The sequence below is a fragment of the Mastigoproctus giganteus genome, chromosome 10 (genome assembly GCF_048544385.1).
Source record: "Mastigoproctus giganteus isolate SK-2022 chromosome 10, ASM4854438v1, whole genome shotgun sequence".
NCBI lineage: Eukaryota > Metazoa > Arthropoda > Arachnida > Uropygi > Thelyphonidae > Mastigoproctus > Mastigoproctus giganteus.
This window is the reverse complement of record NC_143584.1, coordinates 48,330,885-48,350,712: the sequence shown is the minus strand read 5'-3', so window position 1 is coordinate 48,350,712 and position 19,828 is coordinate 48,330,885. Positions and strand designations below refer to the sequence as shown.

At 43.0% G+C, this 19,828-nt stretch overlaps 1 protein-coding gene across 3 annotated transcripts in view; it reads left to right on the top strand.

Annotated features, from left to right (window-relative positions):
* The window catches only part of LOC150079024 (cytosolic carboxypeptidase 6), a 591,251-nt gene that overhangs the window by 355,107 nt on the left and 216,316 nt on the right, over positions 1-19,828 (top strand). The gene's annotated exons all lie outside the window — the stretch shown is intronic.

Here is a 19,828-nt window from a genome sequence, read left to right as displayed (position 1 = left end):
GGTTCAAGAATGTGGATAATTATTGTTGACGATAAATCATTTACAAGTCAACATGTATCCGTTGTAATCTTGTTTGGTTGTTTTTAAGGGGAGTAATTAATATTACCTGTGAGGAAAAACAGATAACAAACCAGCACTGAGAAGATAAGTGGAATTTCTCTTTACAAATGAGAAACATTTGAAGGAATTCAAAATAACCTCCATTCATAATAAAACTGTATTTTCACGCGCTTTTCGTAAGAACAAATTAAAGATTATCCACTTGGAACGTCTCAATGCACGGCCTTTAATTTCATATGATGAGGCTATCACAACCAGTTGCCTCAGCAGTACACTACACATCAGCAGAACTTCCCGAAAAGACATAGTGTTACTTTTTAATAAGGTATCCGGCCCCAGAGAACCTTTTTGGTGGTTGTCATTCATCACAGCTGGACACCAAGATTTACGCCTTAAATTATCGGACTGAATTCCATAAAGGATAACTGGATTGTAATATCTATTAGAAAAACTATTGGAAATAAGAACTGTGGAAGAAATAAAGAATAAATTGTGCTTCTGGAGCAGCAAACCTATTTTAATCAGTTAAAAGACAGTGAAAACATCAGATGACTCACAGAAGACAAACAGGTATCAGAAGTAGATCGTTACTGAAAATGACACTCACGGACCATGGGCCAAATTTCGCTCTTTATCTTTGCTTGGTTGTAGAGGGGTGGGGGATTCCTCGGGCTACTTCTTGGTCATAGTGTGCCGTTTCATGTGGGACTAAAATGAAATTGCTTTTCTGTTGCGCATTACTTTCGTTTATTTATTTATTTTTATTTAAATCAGATCGAAGTTTAACCTTCACTTTAAAAATGACCTACAATTCCAGGGGTTTCCATGCTTACTATTATATATAAGTGCCTAGTGAGCCGCCAACATTGTCATGGAAAAATTAAGTTACTATAAGCTAAATATGGGTGTACGAACTTGATATACTATCCACAGACTGGTAGACCTTTTCTGCGCTGAAAAGTGAGAATCAAATGTCACGGAGCACTCTGACTGAGCGTCTTAATTCCCATAGTGGGTTGCCCGTGCTGATAAATAATCTCCGATCTGTAATTTGCCTCCTAATGTCTCGAGACTGTTTGCTATTCATCGGTGTCATCGAGCAGATGAGAAAGGCTTATAATTCGAATTACAAATCACCCCAGCCCTTTCTCACAACTTGCACGTATTTGTTTATTATATCACGCCACAGTTATATGCCGATTTATTCCTTCGACACTGATTTACATCTCTTCGATTGTATCCTGAATATTCCTGAGATACAGTGGGGTTGCGTTGCCTTTTTCTCTTCTTGGACCTGTTTGTACTTCCACATTATTAACTTCCTACTTTTAGCAGGCCGCAATAAACGAGATGTTCTCTTATTTGCAAATTCTGGATGATTACTGGCTATGAAGGGGATGACAGTTAATTGAAACGCTTATCCGTCTAAATGTGTAGTCGGGCTCCTTTTGTAAACACACGAAACTATTAACCACGGTGGCTGTTGTTGAGGTGAATTCTCCCAAATCATTTCAAACAGAGCAGCAGAAGCCCTCGCAGCGCAAGACACGGTCGCATACAAATAATACGTAGTTGTTTGCCTAATATTTACTTGTCCGCGATATTAAGGCTGACAGGCGAGCGCCGCTGAAATCACGAGCTCTGTGTTGGTCACATGACAGTGCCGCTAACGTGACTTGTCTAGGGAGGCGGCCCGCTCCTCGCAAAACGAGGCAGTTGCATTCTATGCAAATATGAAATGGAATATTTATGCGATTGTCCCAAAAAGCTTCTTTCTTAACTGCCGTGTTCTTATTTCGTCTTCATTTCTAAGTCTTAATAGTTCGTCTTAATTTCTAAGAGTTTGTTTATCGTGCAGAACAAAGAGAGAGTGATAATGCTATAAAGAGACACATTAATTTCCATGTTTGCTCATGAATTGTCTTTTTAAAGTGTGCACATTAAATTCTGTAAAAGTTTGTATTTTAAATGAAAGAAAGCTGTCTTATAAATCTGTCCCAAAGCTCTGGCCTTGAAGTTGTCACCATGCAGTGGACTAGCGCTGTGTACTCGCCGAACAACTCGGCATAATTTAAGGAAAAAGTCCTATTCCCTCACCTGGACCGGCCCCGATTGAAGAAGCCATTTAAGCCTTCCTCTATTCTTCGACGGATTCCAAAGATGACGCCTTTAGAATCCCAGAAGATACAGTTGTTGGCAAACAATTGAACTTTGACTTTTTGGGGGGTTGGTGAATGTTTCCACTGTTTGCTCATCTCTTTTGTTTCTGGGTCATAATGATGTGTCCAGCGTCCATAGTCACAATTCAGTTAAAAAAGAAATCATTAACATTATCTCTACAAATCTCCAACAATTGTGCGGAACGCTTTCCTGTGTAGCTTTGGAGGAGGCGTCAACAATTTTGGAATCCATATGGCTGCCGTCTTTGGGACGTCCAGAAACTGGCACATTATGGTGCAGACCCATGGCTAATGTTCACGTCCTTTGCTATAAAAATTATGGTCACTCGCGTCTGCCTTCAAGGACCAGATTTCCACTTTAGCCACAATGGCTTGAGATGGGCCTTTCTTCTCTTGGTTCATCGTGTACACTGCTTCACTCACGCCTTCGTGGGTGGTACTGTTGGTATAGTCACCATCCACCCCACACCGTGTGGAAAAGACCTGAGTTCGAATCCCGTCGATGACGTGAGGAATTTTTATGGCCTTTTTCATAACGTGGCTGAGTTAGTCTGTTCTTAGACGAGGGTAGAAGTACCCCCCTTTCTGGAAACCTCTCGGGGGAACCCCCTTTTGTCCAGTAAACAAGCAAATCCACCACAGAACACACGCAATTTACAGACATATTATATACGGCGCAATATGGTGCAAGTCGCTGATGCGCCTACAACAAACAAGCAAACTACATCAGAACTATCTTTTTCGAATTTTCCACGCTCATCATATGATGGGCAGTCCTCCCCATATATAGCTCTCATCTCGTGGATTTTGAAACAAACTTTGTTGCCAGAAATAGTTGAGGACTCAAATTCAATGTTTTCTTCACTCCACTGACGATAGGCATTTAAGGTATTAGTATTAGTAACGGCCGCATGGTGCAAGAAAGCCTATGGCTTATGCTGCACCAGCCAAAAAAAAAAAAAAAAAAATCCGAACAAAACAATGATAAAAACAAAAAATAAATAAATAACTAAATAATAATAATTAATAAATAAAAAAAAAATAAAATAAAAAATAAATAAAAAGGAAATTAAACCTATCATCCTATGCCCTTCCCTTACCCGAAAGTACTATCCAGATGACCTTTGAATTTCCCCAAACTGTCGGCCTCTACCACCCACGAAGGCAACTTATTCCAGTAATTTATAACTCGCTGGGCCGACCGGGCTAGCCGAGTGGGTAAAGTACCTGCCCGGCAACCCCAAAGGTCGCGGGTTCGATTCTCGCCTCGGGCTTGGATCAAAGTACTGCAAAAACCTTGGGAGGTGCAATATGGCCACAGAAGCCGATGCGCCAACAACTACCAAATCAAAAAAAAATAAATAAAAAAATAACTCGCTGGCTAAAATAAAACTTCATGCAGTCCAATCTAAACATTTCCCCCCGTAACTTGAATTTATGTCCCCTAGTTCTAGCATCATTTATAATCTTGAAAATTTTGTCCTCATTCATTTTACTGATGCCTCTCAGAGCCTTAAACACCTCAATCATCTCCTCTAAGGTGTCTAGTTTCCAAACTCTGCAACCCACATATTCGAAGTCTTTCTTCATAAGGACGCCCTTTTGCCGATCTCACCAGGCGAGTTACCCTTCTTTGCACCCTTTCAAGAAGCTCGATGTCTTTCTTTAGGTGCGGTCTCCATACTTGAACACAGTATTCCAAGTGTGGTCTAACATAGGCCTTATATAATGGGATTATCACGTCCCTATCTCTACTTGAAAAAGTTCGATAGATCATCGATAGGACACCATGGGCCTTTCTTGCAACCTGTTTACAATGCTCAGAGAATTTCATGTCTGACCGTATCGTAACACCCAAGTCCCTTTCCACCAGTACTGGGTTTAGTTGAACTCCACCAAGTGAATACGTTTTTTTGGGATTACTGTTTCCCAGGTGTAATACCTTACACTTTGTTGGATTAAAGCATAGCTGCCATTTTTCTGACCATTCCTGAAGTCTATCTAGCTCTCTCTGAAGAAGCTCAGCTTGACAGTGATCATTAACTACTCTACCAATTTTAACATCATCTGCAAATTTAGACATCACGCCCTCTATCCCTTCATCAATGTCGTTTATGAAAATTAAAAACAACAGTGGTTCTAATACTGATCCTTGGGGAACCCCACTTCTTACATCAACCCAATCTGAGGAATAGCCATTTATCACAACCCTCTGCCTCCTGTCCTGAAGCCATCCTTCTATCCATCTAAGGATTTTCCCAATGATTCCAACCTGTTCCAGCTTATAAAGCAACCGCTCATGTGGGACTGAGTCAAAAGCTTTGCTGAAATCTAAATAAACAATGTCGAAATTATTCCCTAAATCCAGCTCGTGAGTGACCCTTTCGAAATAGCGAACCAGATTTGTTAAACATGATTTTCCCTTTACAAAACCATGCTGAGTAACCTTGAGAATTTCGATTCGATCCAAATGATCCTGAATTCCACCCTTGATCTTTACCTCCATGATTTTCCCTACTACTGAAGTCAGACTGACAGGTCGATAATTTCCAACTTCACTTTTAGAGCCACCCTTATGTATGGGAGATACATTTGCACTTTTCCAATCCAAGGGAATCTCCCCCGAGTCTAGTGATGCTCGCATAATTAGCCTCAATGGTTCAATGCACTCGCTTGCCGCCTCTCTCAAGATTATAGGGTATATCCCATCAACTCCAGGAGCTTTACTGGTCTGTAGGCTCGAAAATTTTTTTCATTAAATAATCTTGCGAAATTTCAATATCATTAATTACATATTGAACTTCACTCCCACAATTTCCCATTGCCACAAAAGGTTTTTCATTTGTAAATATCGATGCAAAATAACTGTTGAGTTCATCTGCAGCGGCAGCTGGTGTATGTATTACTATCCCCTTTCCCTTACGTAAAGGTCCGATCTGGTTTGTCCTGCTCTTCTTGGCATTTATATATGTGAAGAATTCTTTATCCCCCCTCTTTGCTCTGTTTGCTAGTGATTTCTCATAAACTGCCTTTGCCTGTCGAACCTTTTCTGTGGCTCTATTACACATCACCTTGTAGCTGTTATAGGCTTCAGTACTTTTTATTGCTCTGTAACGTTTCCATGCCACCTTTTTCTGCTCAAGTAATGTGGCAACTTCACTATTCATCCAACTTGGAACCCTCCTCGTGGAGTATTTTTTTAATGGTATATACGCATTCAAGGCATCTGTGATTAATGTTTTAAAAGCGTACCACAGTTCAATTGTATTCATTCTCTGCGCGATATCTACCCAGTTAATAGAGGCCATGTAGTACCTTAAGGCATCGTAATTTCCTTTTCTGAAATTAAAACCCAAAATTGTTGTTGGCTTTATCTTTATGTATAAAGATAAAACAGCTTTAATGAATGAAAAAGATTCTTTTTCGCTAGCGCTGACCATTAAAAATGAATATATTTAAAAGAATTTACTTTGGAATTGTGCGATTGTTGTCTTTCCTAAAATTGTGTTTATGGCATCGTTGCTGCGGTCTTGTTTGAATTATGAAGCGGGTCATCGGCTGTCAACTTCTCCGATGGGGTGTCCGGATAAGGTCGAGTATACCGGCCTGCCAATTATTACCATTCCGGATGTGCGATACTTGTTTTTCGTGAGAGATACCCGCGTGGCGCTCAGATCAAAACGAAGTATCAGCCGTAATATAGGCCACCACGGTGGCGCTTCCTTTTTCGTTCACAAGCACCACAGCTGCTCTTCTCACCGCAATTCGGAGATCCACACTCGATATCTGCAGCCAATAGGAAATGTCGGAGGACGGAAGGAAGAAAGAAAGAAGGGGAAAAAGTCATTCTACGTGCGGAATCACTCCCAGATCTCTACATAACTTATTCAAATGTTCGCCATAGTTTTCCGTGTGGTTCCATAGAGGAAATGCGGGATCACATTTCAGAAACGTTATCGGCAAATGCGCGAGAGGTGCGCGCACATACACACACAAAGATGATAGCCTTGTCATCTCGCGATCCTACAAAACGAGTCCCTTTCGGCAAGGCTTCACGTGATCTACTACCGGATCTAAATTGCCCTTTAATACTTCTCACTTCCCCCTCCCTCCCCTCTCCCCTTCCCTCCACAAACGTTAAAACACTGTGGCTGCTGACAGCATTGATAAGGATGTCAGTACACAACTTCCCCCTCCTCCACTACAGGGAAGTTGACAGAATTTTAACGTCACTTGAAACTGAACCCGAGGTGTAATGCAGAACTCCTCCTCCCCCTCACCCCCACCCCCCACATTTTGGTGCTGATTCAACCTGTGCGTAACTGCCCTGTTCTGTTCGTAATGGTGTCGGGAAGGGGGGGGTTACACCCTTTTTGGGTTGAGATGCGCGTAAACAAGGTGGTCCGAGTAAGTTTCCGTGTATAACTGTGTTTCGAAACTGGTTCGAAATAGTTTGTGAACGTCACAGTTGGGCTACGATAAATCAAGCTGAGAAGCACTTTTATCCGCATTGTTATTTCTGTCAAGGGCCGGCGGCAATAAATTAAACGCTGAATCATCTTCATCATCGAATAGTTAAGGATTTTGAAAACCACCATTACGGTGTCATTAAGAGCGTCAACTAATTAATAGCTGCTGTAACAGAAATCCCCTCTGCTCTCCAACACACGCGGCAGAAAAGAACGAAAACAAAAGGTCACCGTTGGAGGCATCGACGGCGAAAGTGAAGTTAAATATTTAAAATAATCGTCGACGCGCAAAACGTGCCCATTTCTGGAGTATTTGAGAATCTAATTCTTATATCTGAGACTCGCTTTTCGTTCATTTTGTGTGTTTAATAGCAAATGGTTTCCATTATGGAGACTCATTTATATTCCGCGTATAAATGGGGAATATCCCGTTGGAAGGGGATTTGACAGTGCATTCCTTTTACATAACTTGCCCATCCTTTTTATGTATTTCTCCAGCATCGTTAAACAGACGTCAGAAATTGCCATCCACCGTAATTCATTCGATCCCGGCCATCACTTTTATATTCCAAAAATTTCTCTCTTAATCTTGCGAGCATCTTATGAAGAAGAAGAAGAAGAAAAGGGGCCTTTTTGTGTTCGAATCGGTGAAATGCTGGGAGCAACAACTTACCGTCTCTTCTTGCCAATCGCTATTCGCGCACGTATGCCCAGACTCATCAGTTGCTCTAAGGGCCGGAGACACTAATTTGCTTCGTACACTACTTCCAGTTTTTATAACCGGCCACAGATAGACAAATTCAAACGGAACTTGCGGGCCAAATTAAATTTTACCACTTCGAGAAGATGAGTTTGTGCGTGTGGCGCCCGGATAGATGAATGAAGAGAGGGAGAGAACGAAAAGGAGAGATCCTACCCCATCCTATTTAAGGTTAATTGGCTGATTACATCCCCTCCAGCAGCCACAGGCAACGGAACTTAAGGCAGACTGCTCGGAACCTTCTAATTCGGTGGCGATTGTGTTTTGTTAACTAGTGCGATGGTTGGATGCAGGCCTTAGACAGTTAGCCAACCATGTAAGACCCGGAACAAAGGAAAAACTAAATTTGCCAGGCATTCGCTCAAACAACCGCGATTTAATTATGAGATTCTTCTTTCGGTTTTGCATATTTATAGGAGAATTAATTCCTCCAGGCGTGAACCTTCGTGTTTCGCTTTATGGTGCTCTCGCTGGCCACCCAGAAATTCGATGGAAATTTCCAAACTCTGTTATTTCTTATTACCTCTCTTTACGGTGTCTTTCTCCTGCGCACAGGTGACATTTACTTTTATTAGCTTCATTTAGTCCTTGCAACTCTTTCTTATTACAGCGCCGGGGCATTATGCCCTTTCGCTTCACGTGCTCTCGTTTAAATCGTTTTCTCTCTTACTCTCTCTTTTTATCTATTTTTCTTTTCGCTATTTTTTAGCCTTTTTTCGTTCTGCCACTCATTTTTCTTTACCTTTTTCACCTTTTATACCTCTTATCGTTTCAGTTGCCAAAATTATCAGATTTTATATACTGCTAAAAATACTCCATCTGAAACATTTGCATTATAACAAGGTGATGAGGATTCCACGAAGCTCCGGTGGATATTACAGTTGGTAGAATCGCTGTCCTCCTCACACCGGGTAGAAAAGACCTAGGTTCGAGTCCTGGAATTTTTATGGGCCTTTTTCACAACATGGCCGAGTTAGTCGGTCTCAGGCGAGGGTAGCATGATTTTTCTCACAGAAACTCGTGTTTTTCATCCAGCAAATAGAAAATCGACCACGCAATTTTCAGAAAGTATCCTCGAAGCAACATGGCCTTAGTCGCTGATGCTCCTAAAACTCAACAACAACGATTCTATGAAACAGTCACGTACTACACGTATAACTCGAGCTGCTGCTATGAAAGGCTAAAGTTGTGGAACAAAATGGCTTCCGGAATTTCGATTGCCTCCAACGACTTCTTAAAATCCTGCAACAAAATATATTGCTGCCCAGACGACGATACTCTGGGGAGAAAGTTGTCCACCCACTTCCCCAACAAAGTTGCGCGAATGTTTTTCGGAAAAATAAGAATTATTCATAAAACTTTGAATGCATTATGTTTGGTTTGTATGTGGACCTCAAGAATTATTGAAGTTTCGTGTTATCAAAAAGGTTGAGAAGCACTGCCATCGAGTTAAAAACGGATCCAATGCAAAATACACGTTTCATTATTATCAACGCAAATATATATATCAGGCTGATTATTTCTACTTTGATCTTTGGACCTTCCAGAATGTAGAATGCGCGAAATCAAAGTCTATCTGTTCCTTTTCAGCAACGTAAAAAAGTCATAAATCAATAAAAATCTAAAATGAGATAGTCATGCAATAGAAACTGACTTGGATATTACTAAATAGCCGGCGAGTGAGAGGAAGATGCGATTGAAATTCTCGGGTTAGATTTAAAAGAAAAATGGTCTCGCCAAGCTTTGACGTACTCTCTTAAGTGCTTCTAAAATTAAATTCTTTCAATCGCAACGCAGTGTAGTGTAAACTGAGTGGACCGACAGCAAGAGACTGGTTAGGGTAGCAGTAGCACGTGAAAAAAATATCGAAATTATCGAGAAAAATGAGGTCGAAGTAATTTTACTTTTAAGAAATAACTGTAACAGTTAAAGTAATTAAAAATGCATTAATTCTGATTGAACGAAGTACTTGCAAAATTCTTTTCGTCATTAAGAAGGGAACTAAGCATAACAAAAAACAATCTGTGATCTCTAAAATCTTTACTTATTAAGTTTTAAATCAAGACGAATTCATTAATTTGTCACAAGAAGCAGGTCTTCATCCGTTTGATTATCAAACGATGGTTTAAAGCCTTCTATACTGTACTCAAGAAGTGTCTACCAAACCTCCACCATGTGATGGGTAGCAGAGCCCTTTATCGATACAATATTTAATAACGTGTCTACCCAACTTCTGCCTTGTACACTCTGCTGTTGTCGGTAGACACCGAACCAGTTTTTAATAAGAGGAAGGCGGTGTTTTGGTTTCCATTCCTCCTTCAGCGCAGAGATCAGTTCAGCTTTTAATTGCTCGTGTCGACCTGGTCCGAAACCGACTAAGCATCTGCTTGGGGAGAAAGCGGTCGCTAAGGACTAGTCTATTATGGTTGGCTATAAGTGTTGGAGCTGACCTCAGTCCGGGTTGAGGGATTCTCCACCTGCACAATTCCCATATGTTTGGCTCCGATATTATTCCAGTGGTCATTTGGCAGTTAGTGTGAGGCGCCTTTCCATTATAAGGTTTGGCAGTTGGGCAAAGTTCAGTGCGGTTGCCATCGCAATTGTTCTTTGCTGGGGTTGACGATGATGTTTATGTGTGATCCAACGAAGGAGCCAGTATTCGGAGGAGTACACATGCTTGATATTCGTTGGGGCTGCAGATGCCCATATTTCTGAGGCGTATAACACGACGGAGTATACAGAGGTGTATACGTACCGCCGAGTCACATCCAGATCCTTAACGTGGAGTAGTTGTTGTTTGGTAATCCACCGCATTTTGCAGAATTTTGTTATGAGCTTGTCAGTGTGGGGCTTGAAGGTCAGTTTGCAATCGAAACGACTCCCAAGTCCGTATGTATATTTACCACTGGTAGGAAAATGCCATCTAGAGAAGCTTGGACTTCAGTGGGTTGGTGCTTCAAAGAAAAGACAATTTGGGCTGATTTTGCAGGATTAATAAGTAGTCCAAATTAATGGAGATAGGATTCTAAGTCGTGTAGCTTTCGATTGATCTTTTCATTAATTTTTGAGATATGTTCGCCCGGGTTAATCTGGTTGTGTAGCTTAATATCGTCAGCATAGCAGATTATGTCTTCTCTCTCTTGCACAAACGGAATAATGACTGCAGTAAATAATGCTCCGGAGAGGACTCCGCCTTGGGGAACTCCTGCAGTGATTTTTCTTGATATTATATCTTGATCCGCTGTAAGAACAATGATTTTGTCTGATAGCAGGGTTGTGATAAACCACAACACGTCACCTTTTATATGGAAGTAATTTTCTAGGAGGTGAACGAGCGAGGGAATGCTGATTGAGTCGAAGGCAGCTTCCAGGTCGATGTACGTGACGCCAAGTTCTGCTTTAGCTTCTAGTGCTCTGAGAATGGTGCTGGTTATGGATGTTAAATTGGTGACTGTGGATCTTCTGGGAATGGCATAGTTAATTTGTGGGGGTTTGTGAGGCATGATTTGATTGGTGATGGTAGAAAGTAATGCCTTCTCCATAAGGTTCAGGAGGCTGGAAGAGCGAGAGATTGGCCTGAACTGTTTATTGAGGGATGCAGATTGGCATTTAGGATGTGGCCTCACAGCATATCTGTTCCAGAGAGGGGGAAAGTAGTTCTGCGTTAAGACACGGTTAAAAATTGAGAGTAGTGGATCGATGATAAACGTGCTAAAACACTTGATTATGAATTGTGGCACAAGGTCGGGGCCTGCGATTGCGGTGGGTGGCAATCCATTTATAGCAGTTATAAGCTGCTTTCTAGTGATGCAAACGGTGGCAAGCATATCCGTTGGGACGTTGTTGACAGGTAAGTTGCCTGGATATGTCGGGGCCACATTGTTCGAGAACCGTGCAATGTGGTCTATCCACATAGGGCGGGTGCGAGATTTTCGGTGGTAATAACACCGGTATAGAAGGACTGTTGACCCAGGCCCGGTGCTAGGGATGGGCACCAGCCAGCAGGTGCCCATACGTTGGCTGCACCCTGGTGGCATAATAGCCTGTCACAAACAAAACAACACACATACACTGACACTTTTCAGGCCCATTATGCAGAGTTTCTGCACCATAACAGAGTTCAAAGGTGGAGATGGGCTAAGGCCTAGGAGCCACCCCGATATAAGAACACACATGCAAACACACACAGTACCTTGATTACCATTATATAGAATGGATATATATATATATATATGAGAATGTCTATAAAACTGTATATAATCTTGTATATAAATTGTTTATATCATGAGAATGTACATAAAATTGTGTGTGTAAATAAATGGAATGGAATGGAAAATCCACATAGGGCGCATACCGTGTTCGTCAATGAATTTTTTGCTCTGCAAAAGTTGTTCTAATTTGTGATATTCTCTGTGCATTATTGGATATAATTTGACGTCCTGGGTTCTCCTTGAGTCGGTGAGTTCGTACATGCCATTTTTATTCCAGACTTTTAGGGAACAGCAATGTTATTAACGATTTTCAAAATATTTCTTTGCTGCTCCAGCTACCACGTTGTTCCTAACGAACATGGCTGCTCCCATATTAGTCTGGCTGTTGCTTATTGATGAACTGCCCCCTATTTCACTTGGAATTAGTAGTATTTTGCTGATTGTTAGCTATTAAGTTGCATTTTGGAACACTGGGAAGATTAACTGTACTCCCGACACATTATATGCATATTACCATGATGAGTTACGGGGTTTTTGCATACGTATACTAGTGCTAACGATAAATTACGAAGCTAGAGGGTGGCCATTGCTTCTTCCTCCTTAGAAACAAAAGGCTTTGTTCGTAGACCAAAAGTCACGTGACTGGCAACACGTGGATTTGATTTGGTATGCAAATTGCAGCTCCCCTTGTGGACGCGCTACGAACCAATACTCTGATTAATAACTAAACCACTTGGACAGTCCAATACCAGCCCAATCCAGTGTCACTTGCTTTTCACCCCTAACGAGCTGCATCCCTACACTCATATTTCACTGCATACTTTTCATCCCAAACTACGGACTGAAATTTCTACCATGATTACGTGCAAAAGCTCCAGTTCCACCACTAAAGAAGGGCCTGTTCCTGGTAGCCCACCTCAGCCCAGTGTCCTAACTAAGACTCCATCAAAGAGTGGTAATCTTGTATTGAAGAAGAAGAAAAAGGACAGAAAGAAGATCAAAGAACCAAGAGCTGGCATCTCCCTAGCTGCATACCCCTCCCAAGATGAGGGTTGCCAAGATGAGGGTTGCCAAGATGAGGTCTGTGGAATCTGATCAGGGCCCTGATGACCCATTATGTTCTGCCTTACCAGCCAGCTCTACTGCTACCTCCCAACTGGCCACCAAGACTCCTGCACTGATAAGTCCTCCTTCTGCCTTGGCCCTTACCATTGCATCTGGCCTCAAATCTTCTCCAAGGCTAGGAATCTCTCCATCCTCTTCTGATTTAACCTCTTTGCATCAGGACACCTCCAAACTCCACCAAGCACCTAGTGCTGTTGTTCCAGGAGTCACTTCTGATTCAACTTCATTGCACCAGGATATATCCAAACTCCACCAAGCACCTACTGCTGCTCCAGGAGACACTTCTGATGCACCAGGACATATCCAAACTCCACCATACACCTAGTGCTGCCGTTCCAAGAGCCACTTCTGGTTGAACTACTTTGCACCAGGACATATCCAAACTCCAACGGATTCTAGTCTCATTCCTGAATAACGACACCAACCGTTTCACTAAGACAGCAGGTAATTATGTCCATTAGTTTGGAGATAGTTTGGAGCCTCAAGTTTGGAGATCATTACTACTCAGTTGTTAATTGACAACGAAAAGCTGAAAGCAGTGAATGAAGAGCTGCGATCGAGGACCGCTGTGCTGGAGAGGGTAGTAGACACGTTTTCCAAGCTTGCTGTTGGTTCTGAAACCTGTTCTGAGAACCACAGATTCTCCTGTCCTTCGACTGAGGCCACCTCCTACGCAAGCGTCGTTCGCAAAGGACAAACCCTGACCGCTACTCAAGAAAGCAAAATACTGCGGACCCCAGTTGCCATAAGCAAACCACAGCACTTGCTGTTCTTGAGGGCCAACGAGACTTCGGAGCTGAAAACGAGCAATGATATAAAAGAATTGGTCACCAAAACACTCAAGACTGATTACAGAAGTATCAAAAGTAAGATTACTGAGATCTATCAGAAACCGGGGTGTCCTTTTGGAAACAACTACACAAGAGGATTTTTCTAGTATCTCCACCTCCAACTCCTTGGCCACTGCAGGTATTGTCATTACCCTACCCAGGAAATCAAATCCCTCGCTACTGATTTATGACACGTCTAAAGACTTATCCAATGAGGCCCTCATTGAAAACCTTTATTACAAGAACCTGGCTGACTCTGGGTTCTCTTGGGAGGAAGTAAAAGTTGAAACTAGAGTAAGATTTGCCATTAAGGCCAAATCCAGTTTGACAGACCACCGTGTTGTTAGTCTCTCTCCACGTCTCTACAAGTACATATTATCATCTGATAGAATCTTCCTCGGCTGCAATGCACACAGATTCCGCCCATTCACAGTGGTAACAAAATGTTTCCTCTGCCTGGGTTATGGGCACGCCTCCCAGAATTGTTCCCACAGCTCCCCCTCTTGCGGACATTGTACTCGCAGTGGACACGTTAATGCTGAGTGTCCCCACCGAGATGAAGAGCCTAGCTGCATAAATTGCAAAAGGCGAAGACGGGAACATAACCATTCTGTCCGGCACATCTCCTGCCCAGAATACCAAAGAGCATTAGAACTAGTACAGCAAAGGACTGCTAATGTTTAGTCCAACCAGCTCTACTCTTCGAGATGCTAGCCCCCTCCACTATACTGAAAATTCCCCTTCCATACCTGGACCCCGGAGTCTAAAGATTATGCAAATCAATGGGCACAGGTCACATACTGTGGCAGACGAAATCTGCCTTGCTGCAGAGAGCCACTCTGTTGACATCATCTTGATTCAGGAGCCGTATGTCACTAGGACCCATTCTCTTCTCTCTGCAAAAATCACCGGGTATTCCATTCACACCCGCATTATTCAACCTGCCCAGGCAGATCCCAAAGCATGTATTGTGGTGCTTAACACAGATCTGGATGTCTTGGTCATTCAGGGACTCTGCAACCAGTTTGCAACGTCCATCCAAGTCACATACTCTGAACAGTCCTTCTACCTGATGTCACTCTACTGCTCCCCATCAGCAGATATCAATGACTCCCTTAACTTCTTGGAGTACGCCCTGGACTTCATCGGCCCCGAATCACTCCTCATAGCCACAGATGCCAATGCAAAATCACCATTCTGGTTTAGTTCTACTACCGACACCCGGGGAATGCTGGTTGAGGACTTCATCAGCAGGAATCTAACGATCCACAATCATCCTAGTCGGTATACAACTTACAGCAGCTCCATTGGAGAGTCAAACATTGATCTCACCATTTCCACAAGGAAACGTAGCCCTCTAATCTCAAATTGGGAAGTTATTCCCAACTGGACAATTAGCGATCACAGAGTTATCCTGTTCTTCATAACATTAACTACAACCATAAACACCAATGAAACTAGGATTCTGGACTTTGTTAGATTTTCCATCAGAAATGTTGACTGGGAAGCTTTCGAAAGATCTATTGTCTCAGATTTCCCTCTCACGGATCCAACCCAATACAGTGTCCGCACTGCTGACGAATTAGTTACCACCTTGCAGGAAGCTGTCCTGAAGGCCTCTTATAAATCTGCCAAGAAGAAAATTTTCCGTCCCACTGTATGCCCTTGGTGGACTCAGGAACTCACCTTGCTTAGACGGTCCGTCCACCGATCTCGCCGATTTTACCAGCGACACCCTGACTGGCCAGCCCCAGAAGTAGCACGACTATACAGCGACTACATCGCTAAGAAAAATGAATACACAAAGGCTATTGCAACTAGGAAGAAGGCAACATGGTCTGACTTTGTCAGAGAATCTGGCACGACAAATCCGTGGGGCCTGGTCTACAAGATCATGCGGGACAAAATCTACAATCCGGACATCTTCAGCACAGTGATTGCAGACTCCCGGGAGACTTCCAACTGGCAGGACTCAGCCAATCACATCCTGGATAAGCTATTTCCACCAGACGACACTGCTCAGGACTTGTCTGAGCATACTGCCATTCGTACTGCAAACAACAGTAATGAATCAGATGAAACCACAGAACCTTTCACCTTGGAAGAATTATCAGCAGTTCTCCAAAATATTAACATCCAAAAATGTCCAGGATTAGATCTCATTGAATACAGTTTCATCCTCTGTCTTCACAAGCTTCGGCCAGAGTATATACTCTTACTGTACAACAAATGTCTTCAGGAGGGATGTTTTCCTGTGGACTGGAAGATCTCGCTACTGAGACTAATTAAGAAGCAGCAGAAAAACCCTACTGACCCGCGCTCTCACCGTCCAATTGCGCTACTTGCAAACTTTGGAAAAATACTGGAGCGGCTTATGGCACTCAGGACCACAGCTCTCTTTCAAGCACAGAATCTCCTCTCCCCCTGCCAGTATGGTTTCACTCCAGGACGATCCTGTGAGGAGGCTCTCTTTGATCTAGTTCTGCACATAGAAAACTCTGAAGCAAAATTTGAACTTGCCATCTTCATTGACTTCGAGGGCGCGTTTGACACTGTCTGGTGGGACAGTGCTCTGGCACGCCTCCGGACAGCCTCCTGTTCCAGCCATCTCTATAGACTTTTTCAAAGCTACTTTTCAGATAGAACACTAATTCTAAAGTCAAAATACCATCACGTCTCCAGGCCAATCACCCCGGGGTGCCCTCAGGGCTCAGTCCTGGGACCCCTCGTGTGGAATATGATCCTACAAGACTGGCTTTCCCGCTCCTTTGCTAATACCAAGATTGTTGCTTTTGCGGACGATCTCACGATAGTGGTGTCCGGCCGCTCTCGCAAAGCCATAGAAGACAATGCTAATCGGGTCCTTGACGACCTCTCTTCCTGGGCTGCACTAAATAAACTACGGATAAATCCAAGCAAGACTAAAATGATGCTGTTTAAAAATAAGCTGGACCTCAGGCGGCCTCCGCAAGTTAAAGTCTCTGGGGTACAACTTCCCATTGTCACACAGACCACTGTGCTAGGGGTGGTTCTGGATCACAAATTAAGCTTTCACCCCCACCTCATCCATCTCAGCTCCAAGGTGAAAAAATTTTCAGGCTCAATCATCAGAATCACCAGGAATGAATGGGGCCTGTCAAGCGGTCGCTTCAGCTGTACTATAAAGCCGTCTTCCTTTCGATCGTGACGAAAGAAATTAACCAATCTAGCTTGGTTCCACCGAGCTAGATTGGTTAATATGATAGGCAAATTAGGCTCTATACAACGGACAATGCTTCTGGCTACCCATAGGGTATGCAGGACAGTATCCACTGCTGCTATCCAGGTCTTAGCTGGGACCCTTCCACTGGACTTGTATGTAACCTTCCGTGGCCTGACCTTTAGAATCAACAAGAAAATTTCAAAGATCTTAGACATTGAGCTAAACCTGAACACTGACCCTAAGGCAGTGAAAACACGCTGTTACAATGAGATGATAAATATATGGCAGACAGGATGGGACACTTCCACCAAGGGAGCAGTTACAAGGAGATTCCTGCCGGATGTGACTTTCCCCTCCTAAGTCGGCACAGAAGTGGCTCTCTCTAAATCTTGAGACATGGTTCCTAGTCACTGGGCATGGCTCATTGAACGAGAAGCTCTTCCAACTAGGCCTAATACCCATAGACGTTTGTTACTGCGGGGCCAAGGAGAATTGGTTCCACCTTCTCTTCGAGTGCACTCTCTATGAGGACCTGAGGCAAGACCTTGCAAATACCATCCCTCTCACTGAAAACCAACTGGACATTCTGTTACAGACACCACAGAGCCTTGCTGCCTTCCAGAACTTCTCGACACAAGTATTCACGCGCAGGAAAGCCTCCTACAGAATAACGCAGGCTACTAATGGGGATCCCCAGACAGCAGCTTAAAAATTTTATTTTAATTTATTTTATTTTATTTTTTCTTCATGATAACGTACTTTTTCCCCCTTCATTCCTCTCCCCACTAGTGTAGCTTCTCTCTCTCTCTCTCTCTCTCTCTCTCTCTCTCTCTCTTTTTTAATTACACCACGGAATTTTTTTTTTTATTATATATTTTTATTTTTTTATTTTTTTTATTATATTTTTTATTTATTTTTTCTCACTTCCTCTGGAATGGGCCCCCAGAGGAACCTGGTCCACGTTTTGACAACATCAGGTGAGTCAGAGTTTCTTTTGAGACGGTACGTGTTTTATTGGGACTGGCCCACCTTCCCGTGGTGTGGACGAGTACCCAGAATCATCTGTCCAGGTGACTGATGCTTCTGGGTAGACAAGAGGCCACAACAGAACACACACATAATACACACAAACCTACGTCATTCACATTCTGGCCCATTTGTAGTGATACTGCTCTTCACAGAGATACGAGGCGGAGTTGAACAGACGTTCTAGGAGCCGCCCTTTACAAAACACATGTCCATCCACAGTTCAAGATCCAGTGTTTTAGGAATTATTGTGTGCCGAGAGTCATAAAATGGTTTGCCTTTTTGTAGGGTTGCTTTTAGATGTTTTTTGATTGCAGATGATTTCTGGCGGTTGAACACTGGCCTTGCTCTGGAGAAGGCAATCCGATCTTGTACAGCGCCTGATTCTTTCCATCTCTTATGCAGATTTTGTTTTTCTTGGAAGATTTTGTTCAGTGTAGGTGTCCACCAAGCTCTTGAACGGGGAGTGATGCAAACAGTTTTTGTCGCTCGGTAATTGACAATGGTCCGGATCCATCTGGTCATGAGGTCCACAGCCAGCTGGAGATCGCAATTGTTGAGAGCTTCCCAAAGGATGGAGGATGCGGCTTCGAGACAGGGTGGTGGATCAATGAATTTGGGGGATGTTATTTCTTTTTTCTTTTTGGGCCTTTGATATCAAAGTTAGGTGCGGCTAAGTGTAGGAGTATGGTAATGGGTTCGTGATCGGATTGAAAGAGATTGTGAGGGTTGTCTTCGAGGTTGCATGGTGCTGAAAAGAATACCAAATCTAAGAGATTGGCTCCTCTCGTGGGGTGGCAGTTGAGAAGGCTGATACCCAGTGAAGCCATACTGCTAACGAGTGTCATACTAAGATGTGCGAGAGTAGGTGGAAGATTGAAATCACCACAAACAATGTACTTATCAGAGGCGTGGAGGTGATTCACTAGCCAATGGATTACATCTTCAGTGATATCACTGTTTGGGCCTGGTGGAATATATACTGTTACTACGTCTATTAAGTAGGTGTTAAGCTTGAAGGACACCATGGCAGCTTCAAATGCAAGGGATTGGGTTACCACAGAATGTACCAATGAAAAGAGGGTGGTATTGTAGAGTATTGCGGCTCCCCCTCCTCTATGATCCACTCTAGAGGAGCAGAGCATCTGGTAACCAGCCTGAGATGCACAAGCAAGGGAGTCCTGCCCATTCCCAAGCCACGTTTCAGTGATACAGAGGATATCTATGGTTTTCGAGAGTAGAAGCTGTTCGACAGTGTCTAGCTTGTTACAGATAGCTTGTTGCAATTCGAATGGTGGTAGCCATAGCAATCGGAGTTCGTACGGGTGGCATGTCTCTTTTTTTTTTTTTTTTTTTTTTTTTTGGGTCCACAATGGGCTACTGTGCGTTGCGATGTGTACAGGGATATTAGAGACAGGTTTGCAGCCTTGGGGACTGACATCATAAACGGCTGGTAGTTGGATTGATTGATATGTGGACATTTTGTTTCCTATAGTAGGTTTGTTCTCAGTAGATTCATTCGAATTCTTCTGCGTTTCTTTGGCTTGGCAGCTTGGTAGTTTTAATTGCTATTGCATTTGTTGATAATTTTGGTGGTTTATTGCGGTTCTTGGCTGGTCTAGGAAGGGTTTGACAGAGTTCCAGGGGGCCCATAGCCTTGGATCCAACACGAAGCTCATCATCACTGGGTGGCAGGTAAGAATGAAAGATGCGTATGTTGAGTACCTAGTTCTTCTGTCTCACATCAATATTTATTCCGTGAAGTTCTGCAAACATGGCCTTAATGCTGCTTGATTTAGTAGTTGGTTCCAGTCGAGAAACAAAGATTTGCCCACGAGTCTGGACCGCTGTGATATTGTACGAATAGGAGTGATTCCCCTTAGTGGAGTGTTGTGTGCCACGTGTTTTTCCCACTGGCTCTTGAGGTGGCTAAACAGAATTCCAGCTAAGCCTTATACAATCTGA